General features: G+C 52.2%; 3 non-coding genes across 3 annotated transcripts; all 3 read left to right on the plus strand.

Moving 5' to 3' along the window:
* The first annotated feature begins 5,349 nt into the window (after nt 1-5,349).
* Nucleotides 5,350-5,421, plus strand: TRNAG-UCC. The gene has a single exon. It is a non-coding gene; the product is annotated as a tRNA-Gly (tRNA).
* Nucleotides 5,422-16,126: 10,705 nt separating this feature from the next.
* Nucleotides 16,127-16,199, plus strand: TRNAV-AAC. The gene has a single exon. It is a non-coding gene; the product is annotated as a tRNA-Val (tRNA).
* Nucleotides 16,200-17,077: 878 nt separating this feature from the next.
* TRNAR-UCG lies at nt 17,078-17,150 on the plus strand. The gene has a single exon. It is a non-coding gene; the product is annotated as a tRNA-Arg (tRNA).
* The last annotated feature ends 1,021 nt before the right edge of the window (nt 17,151-18,171 follow it).

Raw genomic sequence — 18,171 nt, forward strand, 5'->3', positions numbered from 1 at the left:
TGCCGATTGAGTGTCCGCACTAAGCTCGGCATCAATAGGGTGATCCCTGGGAAGCTCAGGGTCTCCAGGTTGCCTAAGGAGGGGTGAACCGGCCCAGGTCGGAAACAGAGCAGGTCAAAACTCCCGTGCCGATCAGTAGTGGGGTTGTGCCTGTGAGTAGCCCCTGCAGCGTAGCCTGGGCAAGACAGTGAGACACGGTCTCTTTTAAGACCCACCCCCGCAGAGCCTGGAGGGGGGATGGGAGCACCCACATGCTGGGGATTCTGACTTGGGGGGAGGGACGCCCCCCTGCACACGGATCTTGAAAAGGGGAACAGAGACACCCACACACCACAGAGCCTGGATGGGGGCAGGGGAACCACACACAGGAGCTAGTTCATGGGGTGGGGGACACACCCATATGCTCCGTTGCACCATTCTTAATGAGAAGAATGGGGGCATCCACACAACACGGATCCTTAACGGGCGGGGGGACACCCACACACTCCACTATTAACCAGGAGGGTCAGGAGCACCAGACACCCCCAGTAGCGTGGAGAACACCCACATCCACCGGATCCCTCATGGGGGGTAAGACAGAGGGGATTGTAATGGGGCCCAGCGCACCCACGCACCAGGGATTGTTAAGGGTTGAAGGGACAGGGACACCCACACACACTGAGATCACGTCCTTGGAGGAACGCAAACCCTCCACAGAAGGACCTGGTCTGTTCCATGATGGCAGCCCAGCCTGGGTGAGTCAAAGTCTCTTTTTATACAGCCACGCCCCAGAGATCCTGACTAGGGGGAGAGAGACACCCACCCACCAGACATCCTTAATGGTCTAGGGTGCACCCACACACCAGGGATTCTTATGGGTGGGAGGAATGGAGACAGCCAGACACACTGAGATCACTTCCTCCAAGGAGCCTGGGCCAGACAGAGAGACACAGTCCCCCTTTACAGATCTGCCAGACACCTTCCTCCCACCCCCTCCACACAATGTTCTTATCTGGAGGTGAAGCCAGGGAAACCACATGGAGGATTCTTACCTGGGGAACTGGGGGGACCCACTTACCACCAGAGATTCTTAAGGGCAGGAGGAACAGGGACTCCCACCTCTGCAGCATGGGGGTGGGTCGCCTGCTGGGATCATCTGGGCATATTTCACCTCGTCAGCTCCCTGCCATTGCCTTGGGGGGCCCTTGTTCGCTGCCTCTGGCACCCAGTTTAGCCTCCTTCCTGAGGGCTGAAACGCTTTGATCTATCTAAGGTCTGTGGGATCAATACGTGTCATGGTGTAATTCTGTGTTATTCGGGGCTCAGACTAGCTGAGCTAATGGTCTAACCCCCATGCCCTTAAACGCCATGAAAACGTTTCCCTGGTTTCTCCTTGCGCCTGACAGACACCACGGTGAGGGGCCCAGTAGAAGATCCTGGACACAGCGCTCTGGCTCTTACTTTACTTGGGGACATCAGCGCTTTCCTAGCAAAGCTGCTGCTAAAGCGCTGGATTTGGGGAACGGTTCGGCTCCGGTTCAGAGATCTGCCTGCGGGGTGTGAACCTGCCACGAGGAGCGGGAAACGCAACCAGCACCGGGAGGCATTGGCTGAGCTCCAGGCTGCCCCCGTGTGGCCAAAGCTTAGAACTGAGCAGCGGAGTTTGAAGCTGGCACTGGGAGGGACCTGGACACGCGGGGCACGAAGGCTCCTGCGTGTAACGCTTGTTGGGTGGGCAGCTGAGCGTAGCTGATTGCCGGAGTTCAGGGCTGCACTCCGGGGTGCTGAGCAGGTGTCTGTGCTCAGGTTGGCCTCGCTATGATGGTATCTGGGAAGTTTGGGGTCACCAGTCTCCCTAAAGAGAGGGGAGCCCGCCCAGGAAAGGAGGCCGGCAAAACACTGGTACCAATTGGCAGTGAGACTGCCCTTTGTGAAGAGCCGCTGCAGCCCCGCCAGGGAGAGCCGGTCTCTCTTTATGCAGCCCCCCCCCCACCCATTCCTCGGGACGAGGGTTGTGCTCAAAGATCTGTGCCCCGTGTTTTCACCTCCGTGTGAAGCGCGCAGTGCAAATAACCCTCAGCGCATCAGCTCAGTGCCAGGCTCCACTTCCACCCGCCCAGAGCGCAGAGCTCCCAGGCTGAGCCTGAAGTTGGAAGCGGGAGACCCTGTAACCAGCCGGGCCCCGTGGCTGGTGCCTGTGAGCCCAGCTCCTGGGGAGGCTAAGGCCGGCAGATCGCTTGAGCTCAGGAGTTGCGGGCTGTGCCGATCGGGTGTCCGCACTAAGTTCGGCATCAATATGGTGATCCCAGGGAAGCTTGGGGTCCCCAGGTTGCCTAAGGAGGGGTGAACCGGCCCAGCTTGGAAACAGAGCAGGTCAAAACTCCCGTGCCGATCAGTAGTGAGATTGCGCCTGTGAATAGTTCCTGCAGTGTAGCCTGGGCAAGAGAGTGAGACCTGGTCTCTTTTTATACAGACATCCCCCGCAGAGCCTGCAGGGGGGATGGGAGCCCCCACACGCTGGGGATTCTGAATTGGGGGGAGGGTCGCACCCAAGCAACACGGATCTTGAAAAGGGGAACAGAGACACCCACAGATCCCGGATGGGGGCAGGCAGGGAAACCACACACTGGAGCTAGTTCATGGGGTGGGGGACAGAGACACCCACCAGAGATCCTGGATGGGAGCACCCGCATGATGGGGATCTTGAACTGGGAGGAGGGAAGCACCATGTACCAGAGGTTCTGAAGGGGGAACAGGGTCACCCACACACCAGGTGTCTTGCAGCAAGAGCTGCGGTCTTCATTTACACAGGGCAGTGATGGGGAATTAACCACGTCCTTTGCGGAGCTTGTTCCACTAGATGATTAGCCTGACTAGGTCAACACTACGAGTTTATATCAAATTTAGCAGCATTCAATCACTTTAACCCTGCACTCCTCCACACAACGAAGCCCTTTATATCGATATAAAGGGTTATTAATACTGATATCTGGGCTGGCCTACACTACCGGGGGGAAATCGATCTAAGATACGCAACTTCAGCTACATTAATAACGTAGCTGAAGTTGAAGTATCTTAGATCGAATTACCTACCGTCCTCACGGCGCGGGATCGATGTCCACGGCTCCCATGTCGACTCCGCTACCGCCGTTCGGGTTGGTGGAGTTCCGGAGTCGACAGGAGCGTGTTCGGGGATCGATATATCGCGTCTAGATGAGACGCGATATATCGATCCCCGAGAAATCGATTGCTACCCGCCGATACGGCGGGTATTGAAGACATAGTGTACTCCTCCCCGATGAGGGGAGTAGCACTGAAATCAGCATTGCCATGTCGGATTAGGGTTAGTGTGGTCGCAGTTTGACGGTATTGGCCTCCAGCCGCTATCGCACAGTGCACCATTGTGACCACTCTGGACAGCAATCTGAAGTCGGATGCACTGGCCAGGTTGACAGGAAAAGTCCTCCGAACTTTTGAATTTCACTTCCTGTTTGCCCAGCGTGGAGTGCCGATCAGCACAGGTGACCATGCAGTCCCAGAATCAAAAAAGAGCTCCAGCATGGACCGTACGGGAGATACTGAAGCTGATCTCTGTATGGGGAGATGAATCTATTCTATCAGAACTCCATTCCAAAAGACAAAATGCCAAAACATTTGAAAAAATCTCCAAGGCTATGATGGACAGAGGCCACAACAGGGACTCAACACAGTGCTGAAACGTAAGGAGCTGAGACAAGCGTACCAGAAAGCTGAAGAATGAAATGGACACTCACGGAGGGAGGGGTGACTGATGACTGTAGCTATCCCACAGTTCCCGCACTCTCCGAAAAGCATTTGAATTCTTGGCTGAGTTCCCAAAGCCTGAAGGGTCAAAAACATTGTCACGGGTGGTTCAGGGTATATGTCGTCGCCCCCTCTTCCCCCGTGAAAGCAAAGGGAAAAAAAATAATTTCTCGACTTTCTTCAATGTCACCGTATGTCTACTGGATGCTGCTGTCAGACGCGGTGCTGCAGCGCTACACAGCAGCATCCCCTTCCCTTCCCTTCCCTTGCGGACGGCAGACGGTATAGTAGGACTGGTACCCTTCATCGTCGTCCTGTGAGTGCTCCTGGCTGGCCTCGGTGAGGTCGCCCAGGGGCGCCTGAGCAAAAATGGGAATGACTCCCAGGTCATTCTTTTCTTTAAGCTTTATCTAATGGAGATTCACTCCTGCCTGGAATAACATAGCAGCTGGATGCTGCCCTCCCCGCCCCCTTTGAGCTCTACTTGCAGAGGCAATAAAGTCAGTGTTGTTTCATATTCCTGCATTCTTTATTACTTCATCACACAAATGGGGGGATAACGGCCACGGTAGCCCAGTAGGGGTGGGGGAGGAGGGAAGCAATGGGTGGGGTTGTTGCAGGTGCACCCCCTAGAATGGCATGCAGCTCATCATTTATGCGGGATGTCTGGGGCTCTGACTTGTATCGGCCATTTGCTTCTCTGGTTCTTTTGTAGGCTTGCCTGATAGTCTAGACAGGACTGACTCTCCCTTTAGACAAAACTTAAAGAAGAGAATGACCTGGGGAGTCATTCCCATTTTTGTCCATATGCCCCCCAGCCAACCTCACCAAGGCCAACCCATGACAGCAGCAAATGGTTCAGTATAACTAGCAACTGTCATTGTCAACTTGCAAAGCAGCAGACGGGACGGTATGGCTGGTAACCATCTTTGCTAACTTGCAAAAGGCAAGGGGATGCTGCTGTGTAGCGCTGCAGTACCGCATCTGTCAGCACCATCCAGTAGACATACGGTGACAGTGAAAAAAGGCTGAACGGGCTCCATGGTTGCTGTGCTATGGCGTCTGCCCGGGCAATCCAGGGAATATGGTACGAAATGATTGTCTGCTGTTTATTTCACGAAGGGAGCATTGAGTGATGACATTTACCCAGAATCACTCACGACACTGTTTTTGCCCCATCAGCCATTGGGATCTCAACCCAGAATTCCAATGGGCGGGGGAGACTGTGGGAACTACGGGATAGCTATGGGATAGCTACCCACAGTGCAACGCTCTGGAAATCGACGCTAGCCTCGGTACATAGACGCACACCGCCGGATTAATGTGCTTAGTGGGCCGCGTGCACTTGACTTAATACAATCTTTCCAAAAAACAGTTTATGTAAAATTGGAATAATCCCGTAGTGTAGACACACCCTGTGATTAACAACTTTGGTGTCTAATTGAAAGGCTGATGGTTCAAACCCAAGTGAAGATGGAGGTGGGTTTTTTTTAACTGATGAGCATCCAGTACATTTTAACAGGCAGAAAAGCTCCTCAATGCTGGTCTAGCCTCATTGGGCAAGCATAAGGAGCACTTTTGCCAGATGCATTGGTGGTATAGTGGTGAGCATAGCTGCCTTCCAAGCAGTTGACCTGGCTTTGATTCCCAGCCAATGCAGGTAAGTGATGTTTTCTCTACTGGGAATTGGTTTAATTTCAGTCACATTGTATCAGTTTATCAATGGAACGAGAAAATCAATGTGCTGCAGGTCATTCAACACCCAGTGGAGGAAGAAAGGGGCGGGACTATACAATGAGCTGTTGGAGTTATCCTGGTATTACAATGTTTGGTTTATTTATTTATTTTAAATTCTTTACTTCCCTCTCCCTTTTAGACTCAGAGCCTTTAAGGTCAGAAGGGACCAGTGTGATCATCTAGTCCAACCTGCTGCACCTTGCAGGCCAAAAGACCCCACCCACCCACTCCTGTAATAGACCCGGGAGGGGAGGCAGCTCTGTGCTCTGCCCCTACCCCAGGCAGCACATGGAGGCCCTCTGCTCCCCTCCCCCCATGGGTGTGCAGAGATGTGTCAGCAGCACTGAGATGGTTCCCTGCCCACTTTGCCTCCGTCCCTCCGTGCCACTCCCAGAAGTGGTTGGCATGTCCCAGCATCCCCTGGGGCAAGGGGAGTGTCTCCATTCACTGCCCCTGCCCCGAGTCCCAACTCCGCAGCTCCCATTGCCCAGGAACTGCAGCCAATGGGAGCTCTGGGGGCAGCGCCTGCAGGCAGCGGCACACAGAGACCCCCCCTGGCCCCGCCCACCTAGGAGCTGCTGCCGCAGGGTTGTGTGTACCGGTCACTTTGGGAGCTGCAGTGCCCGGGGTAAGCGCCACCCCTTCTGCACCCCAATCCCCTCCCCCAGCGCAGAGCCCGCACCCAAATTTCCTCCCAGAGCTTTGCTTGTCATCCTTTCACCCAGAACCGTCTTTCTTCTCCTGGGATGCAAGTAGCCATCCCTGGGAAGCCAAGAGGCAGGCACAGGATTCTACCTCCCAGTAGCCAACCGCACCTCCCCAGGCTTTGCAGAACGAATGGTGACACTCTACTAACCCCACTTAGCCATCCTGAGACACTTAGCTTCTGCCCTGCCTTCCTCAGCTCGACTTTCCTCTTTTGCCCCATTCCCACCTCACTTCCTCCTTTGGCAAGTCACACAGAGGAGGCAGCAGGAACAGCCGGCCGCCATAGGCCAATCTCCAAGTGCAGAGGAGACCAAGCCACAAGGCTTCAAAAGGTGACCGGCCCAGATCCTCTAGCTTTCCCCTGCTGATGCCAAGGCTTTTTCTCACCTCATTTCACCACCCTCTGCCCTGCAGGGGTTGAGTTTATCGCAGGTGTTACCCAAAATTGGGCCAGCTAGTAAGCGTACGGAGGACTAATGACCCACCAGAGTTTGGCAGAAAGCAGCACAGTTATTATACTGACAGCTAAGCTCAAAAGAAGAAGTGGGGGGTGTCACACTCACACTTACGCTCCCAGGACATGCACAGCACTGGAGATGTCAGGATTCTGCAAGGTAAGTGTCCTACAGCACAGCTATGGACGGTGCAATGAAGGTAAGTCTTCCTGAGGCACAATGAAATACAACGCAGAGAACCACTGGCCAGGCGGTCCGGGCGAAGGGCATTCACTGGAGGTACAAGCTTGTGAGTGCTCTCCTGAGCACAGGGCCCCTTCCCCTTTTAAGGACCTGCACCTAGTGGCCTGTGACTGGAGATGACTTGGCTGCATCTGGTTGGTCACACTCCACCTTGGGCAGTGTCCATGCTCTGGGTGTGTGAGTGCTGCCTAATTAGCGTCCCAGACACCTTGTCTACCTGGGAGCTCTTCTGCTCTTCAACCAGCCCATTCATCCCACGAGCATTCCAGGGGGGAGTGGGAGGGGAAAAGCCACTTCACAGGCATTCAGAGAGGGAGAGGAGACAAAAGTGGGAGCAGGGGAAGTATAAGAGACCTTTTGAGCATAGACATCACTGCTGCTCCTACAACAGCAGGGACAGGCCAGGAGGAGCTAGGAAAATTAAGCCAGCATGTTTCTGCCTGGTTTCGAACCAGGGAACTTTTGTGTGTTAGGCAAACGTGATAACCACTACAGAAACTCTCTTGCAAAGCTTTGCCCCTCCCTTCATAAGACCATAAGAATGGCCATACTGGGTCAGACCAAAGGTCCATCCAACCCCGCATCCTATCTGCCAACAGTGGCCAATGCCAGGTGCCCCAGAGGGACTGAACCTAACAGGCAATGATCAAGTGATCTCTCTCCTGCCATCCATCTCCACCCTCTGACAAACACAGGTTAGGGACACCATTCCTTACCCAGCCTGGCTAATAGCCATTCATGGCCTTAACGTCCATTCATTTATCTGCAAAAAGAACGAGGAATACTTGTGGCACTTTAGGGACTTACAAATTTATTTGAGCAAAAGCTTTTGTGGGCTAAAACCCACTTCATCAGATGCATGCAGTGGAAAATGCAGCAGGAAGATACATATATATATATATATATATACACACAGAGAACATGAAAAAATGGGTGTTGCCATACACACTATAATGAGAGTGGGCAGTTAAGGTGAGCTATTATCAGCAGGAGAAAAAAACCTTTTGTAGTGATAATTGGGACGGCCCATTTCCAACAGTTGACAGGAAGGTGTGAGTAACAGCAGGGGGACAAATAAACATGGGGAAATAGTTTGACTTTGTGTAATGTCCCATCCACTCCCAGTCTTTATTCAAGCCTAATTTAATGGTGTCCAGTTTGCAAATTAATTCCAATTCAGCATCTCTCGTGGGAGTCTGTTTTTGAAGGTTATTTGTTGTAATATTGCGACTTTTAGGTCTGTAAATGAGTGACCAGAGAAACTGAAGTGTTCTCCAACTGGTTTTTGAATGTTATAATTCTTGACATGTGATTTATGTCCATTTATTCTTTTACGTAGAGACTGTCTGGTTTGGCCAATGTACATGGCAGAGGGGCATTGCTGGCACATAATAGCATATATCACATTGGTAGATATGCAGGTGAATGAGCCTCTGATAGTGTGGCTGATGTGATTAGGTCCTATGATGGTGTCCCCTGAATAGATATGTGGACAGAGTTGGCAATGGGCTCTGTTGCAAGGATCGGTTCCTGGGTTAGTGTTTTTGTTGTGTGGTTGCTGTTAAGTATTTGCTTCAGCTTGGGGGGCTGTCTGTAAGCCAGGACTGGCCTGTCTCCCAAGATCTGTGAGAGTGAGAGATAGGTTGTAGATCCTTGATGATGCACTGGAGAGGTTTCAGTTGGGGGCTGAAGGTGACGGCTAGTGGGGTTCTGGTCCTTTCTTTGTTGGGCCTGTCCTGTAATAGGTGACTTCTGGGTACTCTTCTGGCTCTGTCAATCTGTTTCCTCACTTCAGCAGGTGGGTAGTGTACTTGTAAGAACACTTGATCGAGATCTTGTAGGTGTTTGTCTCTGTCTGAGGGATTGGAGAATTGCGGTTGTATCTTAGAGCTTGGCTGTAGACAATGGATTGTGTGGTGTGCTCTGGTGAAAGCTGGAGGCATGTAGGTAAGTATAACGGTCTGTAGGTTTACGGTATAGGGTGGTGTTTATGTGACCATCGCTTATTAGCACTGTAGTGTCCAGGAAGTGGATTTCTTGTGTGGACTGGTCCAGGCTGAGGTTGATGGTGGGATGGAAATTGTTGAACTCATGGCGGAATTCCTCAAGGGTTTTCTTTTCCATGGGTCCAGATGATGAAGATGTCATCAGTGTAGGGCAAGTAGAGTAGGGGCGTTAGGGGATGAGAGCTGAGGAAGCGTTGTTCTAAGTCAGCCATAAAAATGTTGGCATACTGTGGGGCCATGCGGGTACCCATAGCACTGCCACTGACTTGAAGGTATACATTGTCCCCAAATCTGAAATAGTTATGGGTGAGGACAAAGTCACAAAGTTCAGCCACCAGGTTTGCCGTGACATTATCGGGGATACTGTTCCTGACAGCATGTAATCCATCTTTGTGTGGAATGTTGGTGTACAGGGCTTCCACATCCATAGTGGCCAGGATGGTGTTTTCTGGAAGATCACCAATGGATTGTAGTTTCCTCAGGAAGTCAGTGGTGTCTCAAAGATAGCTGGGAGTGCTGGTAGCATAGAGCCTGGGGAGGGAGTCTACATAGCCAGACAATCCTGCTGTCAGGGTGCCATTGCCTGAAATGATGGGGCATCCAGGATTTCTACGTTTATGGATCTTGGATAGCAGATAGAATACCCCTGCTGCTTTTTTGGCCTGCTGCTTCTCTGTCTGGGAGGTTTTTGTCAGCCCTGGCACACAAAAAGGGTATCATTGCGAGCGCCCACGAAGGCTAGATGAATTTTTGCCTGCCATGCTCAGCTTGACTTGCTTCCTCACCCCATTCCTGCCTTAGATCCTGGGTCGCCTGGTGGCTGAAGATGGTCCATTGTCTCAAGCGGTGCCAGAGCCTGACACAGTGCCCCGGGCCGCCTTTGCTCTGTACATGCCGGCCGTGCACATTTGCAAATACTTTAAAGCTCCTGTCAGTAAGTTCTGGGGACAGTTGCTCACCTTCAGAGGAAGCTCCCTAAAATTGGCCTGTCTCACCCAGTGGTACATTGACCTCTGTTCAGACTGAGCCAAAGGGGAGGGGGCGGGGCTCGCTGCTGTGGCCGCCGCTGCTGTGAGGGCGGCCACTGTTGTGGATGAAGCCATCCTGCAAGCACCTTCCACCTAGCCACCCACTGAAAATCGTGTAGGGTGTAAGGTGGGGGTAGAAGAACACTAGAGAGGGGGGCCTCCCCCTTCCCCCCTTCCCATACCCGGTGCTGCACCCAGTGGGGTAAAAAGAAAATACGGCCATATCGGAAGAGTCAGTTGCGTTCTTTGCGGTTGCCCCACCATTCCCCTCGGGCCTGAACTGCCCTCCAGCTCAGCCACCACTGAAAATTGAAACACAAAACAGTAGAGCCGTACAAGGCTTCAAAGCCCACCAGGCCCAACCCCTCTTCTAATACGGCAGAAACCCGCACTTCTCCTGACTAGGTAGGGACGTCCTATCGCTCCACAAGAAGTGGAAGGCCATCGTGTTCAGTCTCAGCAGCACTCGTGGAGCAGAGGGAAATACCTGGCTGAGGAAATTCCCCACAGATGGGTCTTGAGCATCACAACCTTGTAGGTAATGACAAGGTCCACTTACGCCACCGGCCGAGCCATTCCTCACAGGCCAGCAACTGCTTCTCCCAGTTCACGTTCCCCACCGAACGCTAGAAGGCCCAGCCATCAACCTGCCCACTCTTGCAGCCCTCCTCTTCCGCCCTGACTGATAGGGAGGAGTATTGAGCCTCCCTCCCTTAGGCCCTGCAGCATCCCTGGGGAACACCAACACCTCCCATGTGACTTTGGGCCAGTAGGTCAACCAATAGGGCTGCCTCCTAGGCCAGGCTGCAGCCCAGCTTCAGGACTCAGAGGAAATGGAGCTCGCATCCCTACCTACAGGACTCCAGGCACGGCCAGGCTTCTGGATCAAACGTCCCCTCTTGTGCTCAAGTCACAACAGCCAGTGGGCAAAAGACAGGCTTTCATGGCATTGGAGAAAGCAAGACAGAGCCTTGGAAGACCCAGCAGGGTTTGTGGCACAGGAATTGCCCTCAGATCCCACAGAGACTTCAACTGAGATTGCAGGATTCACAGTCCCGAGTGCTGCCCTTACACCATGGGACCAATAGGGAACCCCCAGACCTCTGCTGAGCTCTGGTGAGGATGACCCTGTGGGGGCAGCCCTGCATTTGCTCACCAAGTTGTCATGCAGCCGTTTGCTGCAGCTCCCAGAGGCCTTTCTTACTCCAGCCTGAGAGGCCAGTGGGCATGTGAGGAAGTTGCCCCTTCAGTCCCAGGCAGTACATGGCCCTTCCTAGGAAAGGCCAAGTCCTGGGGAAAAAAGGTGATGTCAAATATCACCCTAGGAAGATGCCTTCTTATATTTCAAGGGAAATGGTTCTTTTTTCATCTGACCAGGGACTTGAACCCTGGACCCTCAGATTAAAAGTCGGATGCTCTACCAACTGAGCTAGCCAGGCTCACATGTAAAGGAAACAAATTTAGTGCACAAGAGAAACTAGTCATGAAAATGAGGGCAGGAAACAATACAGAAAACCTGCTACTCTCGCTCCCTTAGCAGTCCTAGCCCCAGACTGCTCCTCCATCCGGCGCCCTGAGGTCTTATTCTTTTTTTAGTTTAATATCAAATCCAGGAGAAAACACAGTTATACAAAGCAAAACGAAATCACAAACAGAAATGTCATTGGAAATACAGAAATAAAAAAGGAAAATGCAGTTCCCATCACTTTATCATGTCTGGGCTATTCCTGTATCGAGAGCACCCGCCAAGGTCCCTGTGTGCTTATGAGAAACCTGGAGGAACTCATCCCACAGCCTGAACATGAAACTCAACTGCTCCCAGGTGCCGCAGTAAAACCCTTTCCCTGCTGTGATCTTGCACTCCATAGGATTTTATGAAAATATGCTAATGAGTGTGAATATAAAGTGACTGGACTATGCTTCATGCAAAAGGTCTCTTGTAAGGTATCATTACAAAGCTTATAATCTACTGTGTGTGTTCATCCTATTTGTATGAACCGATCATTCCTGTATCTGAAACTAGAAATATGAACTATAACTCTGAGGTCCTGTTGTAATGATGCAAAGTGTGGGCCATTAATAGTGGTTTGGACTCTTGATGGCTCCCATTAACCAGGACAATTGACTGGAGATGGCTCTGTCCTGCACCATCCGTGAGTCAGGCCAGGAAGAATGAAGGCTTGGGGGTCTCACAGGACATGTGACCATGTCACCTGGTACAGGAATCCATCTTAAACCTGGGGCTCTTCCCCAGGAGAGAGACAAAAGATTCCTGCCTTGTACCAAAGCTGTATAAGAGGGTGGAACAGAAGAAAGGTGGCTGCAGTCATGAGAAATCCCCTAGCTACCACCTGAGCTGGAACAAGGACTGTACCAGGCGAAAAGATTGGGTCCAGGCAAGAAATAAGTCTAGTCTGCGAAAGAAGCTTATTGGAAGATCTCTGAGGGTGAGATTTGATATGTATTGAGTTTCATACTGTATTAGGCTTGGACTTGCATGTTTTTGTTTTATTTTGCTCTATGAAGAATACAAGCTCCACGGAAAAGGAAAAGTTAATGCCATAGAAAAGTATCTCTGTGTGTGTTAGATGGATGGGAGGGTGTCTAGAAACCACTCTCCTCTAGTTTTCTTTTCTCTGATTTCCTGTAGAAAATCTGAAGCAGGGAGCAGAAGCCATTGTCTTCTCTGAGGCTTGAACTCAGAACTTTCAGATTATGAGACTGACACGCTGCCAACTGTGCTAAGAAGGTTTGGAAAAGCTTTAGGCTCAGTGTATATAGGACCCTTCTACAGCAGTGACTGGGGCAGGGAAGGAGCCAGGGGTTTGCTGGAAGAAGCAGGGAGATCTGCTGCCCACAGACCTGTCCAGGCAGCTTTCTCAGCAGCAAAGAAATCAATTCATGCTGCCAGTGAACAATCTACTGGAACTAATGGCAGCACAGGGGGGATGTTTCCAAGCTGTGCACCTACCTCTTCATGTTAGAACTTACTCTCTTTTTTCTAGCATGGCACTTTCCATGGAAATTAGGCAAAGCAAACTACACAGGTAAGAGAAACAGGTTGGGGAAGGTACATGGGGAACAGAATCCAGTGCTCCACATAAGGCTTCAATTTATAATCCCAACACCTTGCCCTGCTGTACTAACCAGTTGCACCACTGCAGATGCTTTTTAGATGCATTCGGGAAGCAGGTAGTTCCCAGTCTCTGTGGTTCACACCTTTGCCTGGCGATTGTCAGGCTGATGCATCAAACCTAACTCAAGATGCAGCTTTTCAGCCATGAGACTCCAGGACATTTTAACAGGAAGAAAATCTCCTCCTTTCTGGTTTAGCCCCATTTGACTCCTGCCCGTCTTCTCTCCTCATCCCCCAGTCTCTTTCCTTCCCCATTGGGGCTGTGCAGAGAGGAGCCCCAGTCAGTCTCTGTCACAGAGAGTCTGTATCCCATAAAGGGAGGGAGGAGTCGCTCTAAAACACTGATAATGGGGAGGGGAGGGGTGTCTGTGATTAGGGGGAGAAAGGATGGAGAACTAACAGTGGGGTCCAGAGAGATTCCCCCAGATTGGGGAGATCCCCTGCTGCCCACCATCAGCCAGCTGTGGGAAGAACAACTCGGGATTGCATGGGGAAGCCTCCTTTAAAAACACAAGTGTAACATGCTAGTTACATTTTAATAAGACCAAAGCCTCAAACCCAGGGTCACAATCACTGGAATGGCTTTGCCTTGATATTTTACCAGCTGCAGACACAAAGCAAGTCAAATTACAGTTTCCGTTTGGAGTCAGTGCTCACACAAGAATCTGGAGGCTTTTAATTCCTTAGGTTCTGCCGCCATTTCATTTTTGTCCTGTTCCAAGATTTATCCTTGTGCAAAGCAATGTTACGCCCTTGGGAGTGTCCCCCTCCCTGGTCCTGCCTGCTGACCATGGGCAATTTAAAAGGGCCTGGGGACCCCCGCCACCACCGCCAGCAGCACAAGGGGACTAAGGCACTTTCCTGCCCGCCCTCGCTCTGTGTGGCACGCCACTCCCGGAGACGGCTGGCACGTCCCTGCGGCCCTGGGGTGGGAGGGGTCTCTACGCGCTGCTCCCTCCTCGAGTGCCAACTGTGGCAATGGGAGCTGCGGGGGTGGAGTCTGCAGGCAGCGGTGCGCAGAGACACCCCCAGCCCTCCCGCTTACGGGCTGCTGCCGTGGTGGGGTGGGGTGTGGGTTGCTTTTGGGAGATGCCCGAGGTAAATGCTGCACCCCTCACCATCTCCTGCATCCCCAACCCCCTGCCCCAACCCAGACCCCACACCAAAACTCCTTCCAAGACCCTGCTCCCCACACACCCTCCTGCACCCCAACCCCCTGACTGAGCCCAGACCCTGCACCCAAACTCTCTCCCAGAGCCCAGCCCCTCTCCTTCCCACACCCAAACTCCCTCCCAGAGCCTTAGGCAAGTGTGTGTGGGGTGTGGGGCAGGACTTGGTCCCATTCTGAGCATCACCAAAAATTATATAAACCTGCCTCCCATGTCCAGTCCAACCTTCTGCTGATGCACCCCAGCCCACACCCGTGCAGGCTTTGAAGCTTCCATTACTTACATTCCAGGACCCCTTTGCCCAGAGGGAGCTTTCACCCCACTCCCAGCCAGGTTACTGTCCATGGGATCACTGTAGGGGGGGTGATACCAATGTGATATATGCTATTATGTGCCAGCAATGCCCCTCTGCCATGTACATTGGCCAAACCAGACAGTCTCTACGTAAAACAATAAATGGACACAAATCACATTTCAAGAATTATAATATTCAAAAACCAGTTGGAGAACACTTCAGTTTCTCTGGTCACTCATTTACAGACCTAAAAGTTGTAATATTACAACAAATAACCTTCAAAAACAGACTCCCACGAGAGACTGCTGAATTGGAATTAATTTGCAAACTGGACACCATTAAATTAGGCTTGAATAAAGACTGGGAGTGGATGGGTCATTACACAAAGTCAAACTATTTCCCCATGTTTATTTGTCCCCCTACCATTACTCACACCTTCCTGTCAACTGTTGGAAATGGGCCGTCCCAATTATCACTACAAAAGGTTTTTCCTCCTGCTGATAATAGCTCACCTTAACTGCTGACTCTCATTATAGTGTGTATGGCAACACACATTTTTTCATGTTCTCTGTGTATATATAAGCAGCAAAGAATCCTGTGGCACCTTATAGACTAACAGACGTTTTCCAGTATGAGCTTTCATGGGTGAATACCCACTTCGTCGGATGCAAGTAGTGGAAATTTCCAGGGGCAGGTATATATAAGCAAGCAAGAAGCAAGCTAGAGATAACGAGGTTAGTTCAATCAGGGAGGATGAGGCCCTGTTCTAGCAGTTGAGGTGTGAAAACCAAGGGAGGAGAAACTGGTTCTGTAGTTGGCAAGCCCTTCACAGTCTTTGTTTAATCCTCAGGTGATGGTGCCAAACCCGCAGATGAACCAAAGCCCAGCAGCCCCCCCCCGAAGTCCGGTCCCGAAGCCCCCCTGCCGCAGGATGGCCACCCCAAGACCCGCCACCGCGCAGCCAGGGAGGCCGAAGTGCTCTCCCACAGGCCCCCGCACACCGCCATTCCCAACATCTGATTTGTGTCCATTCATCCCCCTCCTTAGAGATTGTCCAGCCCGGCCGATGCACACAGCAGAGGGGCATCGCCGGCACACGATAGCATACATTACACTGGTGTAATGGTGATGATGGTGTACATTACAGATCCAGACTAACACGGCTACCCCTCTGATACTTGTGTATATATATATATATATATCTTCCTGCTGCATTTTCCACTGCATGCATCCGATGAAGTGGGTTTTAGCCCAGGAAAGCTTATGCTCAAATAAATTTGTTAGTTTCTAAGGTGCCACAAGTACTCCTCTTTCTTTTTGCAGATAAATTAATGGAGGTTAAGTCCATGAATGGCTATTAGCCAGGCTGGGTAAGGAATGGTGCCCCTAGCCTCTGTTTGTCAGAGGGTGGAGATGGACGGCAGGAGAGAAATCACTTGATCATTACCTGATAGGTTCAATCCCTCTGGGGCACCTGGCATTGGCCACTGTTGGCAGACAGGATGCAGGGTTGGATGGACCTTTGGTCTGACCCAGTATGGCCATTCTTACGTTCTTATGAAGGGAGGGGCAAAGGCCTCTAACAGAGTTTCTGTAGTGTAGTGGTTATCACATTTGCCTAACACGCAAAAGGTCCCTGGTTCAAAACCAGGCAGAAACATACTGGCTTAATTTTCCGAGCTCCTACTGGCCTGTCCCTGCTGTTGTAGGAGCAGCAGTGATTTCTATGCTCAGAAGGTCTGTTATACTTCCCCTGCTCCCACTTTTGTCTCCTCTCCCTCTCTGAATGCCTGTGAAGTGGCTTTCCCCCTTTCCCGCCCTCCTGGAATGCTTGTGGGATGAATGGGCTGGTTGAAGAGCAGAAGAGCTCCCAGGTAGACAAGGTGTCTGGGACGCTAATTAGGCAGCGATCACACACCCAGAGCATGGACACTGCCCAAGGTGGAGTGTGACCAACCAGATGCAGCCAAGTCATCTCCAGTCGCAGGCCATGAGGTGCAGGTCCTTAAAAGGGGAAGGGGCCCTGTGCTCAGGAGAGCACTCACAAGCTTGTACCTCCAGTGAATGCCCTTTGCCCGGACCGCCTGGCCAGTGGTTCTCTGCGTTGTATTTCGCCCCAACCACTTGGCACCCTGGGCGGCTGACTAGTTCGCCTAGTGGTTGCACTGGCCTTGGCCACTGCCTGTCAGCAGGATTCCTCCTCAGTGCGACTAAATCTCTGCACCTAGACAGCCGGTCCGTCCGCTGCACCCCAATCCCCCATGCCTGAGCCTCCCTGCCAAAGCCCTGCACCTGGCTCCAGAGAATTAAGTCTCACGTGTCGCTGGGAACTCGACTTCTTGTGCCCAGAGAGTCTCGGCCCCCCTCAGTAGCTGACCTGAGAAACACAGTGTCTGCAAAAGCAGCAAAGAGTCGTGTGGCACCTTATAGACTAACAGACGTATTGGAGCATGAGCTTTCGTGGGTGAATCCTCACTTCGTTGGATGCGTCAGTATCTGCCTTTTCCAAAGAAGTGCCTGGAGGGCCTTTTCCTATGTGACCATGTGGCCTAATGGATAAGGCGTCTGACTTCGGATCAGACGATTGAGGGTTCGAGTCCCTTCGTGGTTGTGCTTGTGCAGTTTTACCTTTGGGCTGAATGTCCTGCTCCCTTCAGGGCTGGAACCTCTTCTTGGCCGCTCAGGCCAATGCTCTGGCTTCATCTAGAGCCCTGGGAAGGAGTTGGGAGGTGGGTGTAACAAAGGCTGGGTCATGAGCCCCAGGTGCTTCCAGTCTTGCCTTTGCCCTTCCTGACTTGCCAAAGAAAATGGGCGGCTGCCCGGGCTAGCGTGTGGAGCAGTTTCCCTCTTCCAAGTGTGCACCTGTCCCTGTGCTTGAGGGGGTTTGCTACATGGAGCCTGGTTGTTTCTCTGCTTCTCGCCAGCTGGGGAAAAGCCTCTTGGGGTAAAATCTCCTGCCCCACTGCCAAAGTGAGCATGGAGAGTGGGAACAGTAAGAGGGACCACCGGGGGGCTGGCCCTGCTTTCCTACCGTCGTCGATAATGGCCACAGAGCATCAGCAGCCACCCCACATGCTGGTCTGTGGGTGGCCTTCAGTGGGTGTTTGGCATGGCAGGGAGCAGCCTGGCTGGGTGTTTTTGTGCCTGTCTGAAGGCCACACATAGGCATAGGCCTGCCCTCCTCTGGCCCTGACCTCAGTTGCTCTGTGGCTTTTAAGCCTTCCCTTGGAGCCATCAGCACCAGCCTCCTCTGCTCTAGGTGCCCAGAGGAGGAGAGGTGTGCTGGGCTCTGTGACGAAGTGGGGGATTTTCTTGGGGTTTTCTGTGTTTTCCAGTGGTTTGCATGCACAGGGAGTCGGACTCAGTGTCCCCAGGTGTTACTGGTTTAACAAGGTGAGGGGAGAGGGAGTTTGTTATTACAGAGGACCGGAGAGGGACTTGGGACCCTGGCTGATGGCCTGGAGGATGGAGACCCCAGTGACTGGTGACCTGGTGACCCGGAGACCCAGCTCAGGAGTCACAGCCAGTTCTGGCCAGTGAGAGGACAATGGGCTGCAGGGAGAGGACCCCGTGACCAACCTGTTCCAGCCAGAGGGGGGCAGAGAGGAGAGGAGGCCCAGGCAACCCTGTGT

This window comes from Mauremys mutica, unplaced genomic scaffold (assembly GCF_020497125.1).
Source record: "Mauremys mutica isolate MM-2020 ecotype Southern unplaced genomic scaffold, ASM2049712v1 Super-Scaffold_100201, whole genome shotgun sequence".
NCBI lineage: Eukaryota > Metazoa > Chordata > Testudines > Geoemydidae > Mauremys > Mauremys mutica.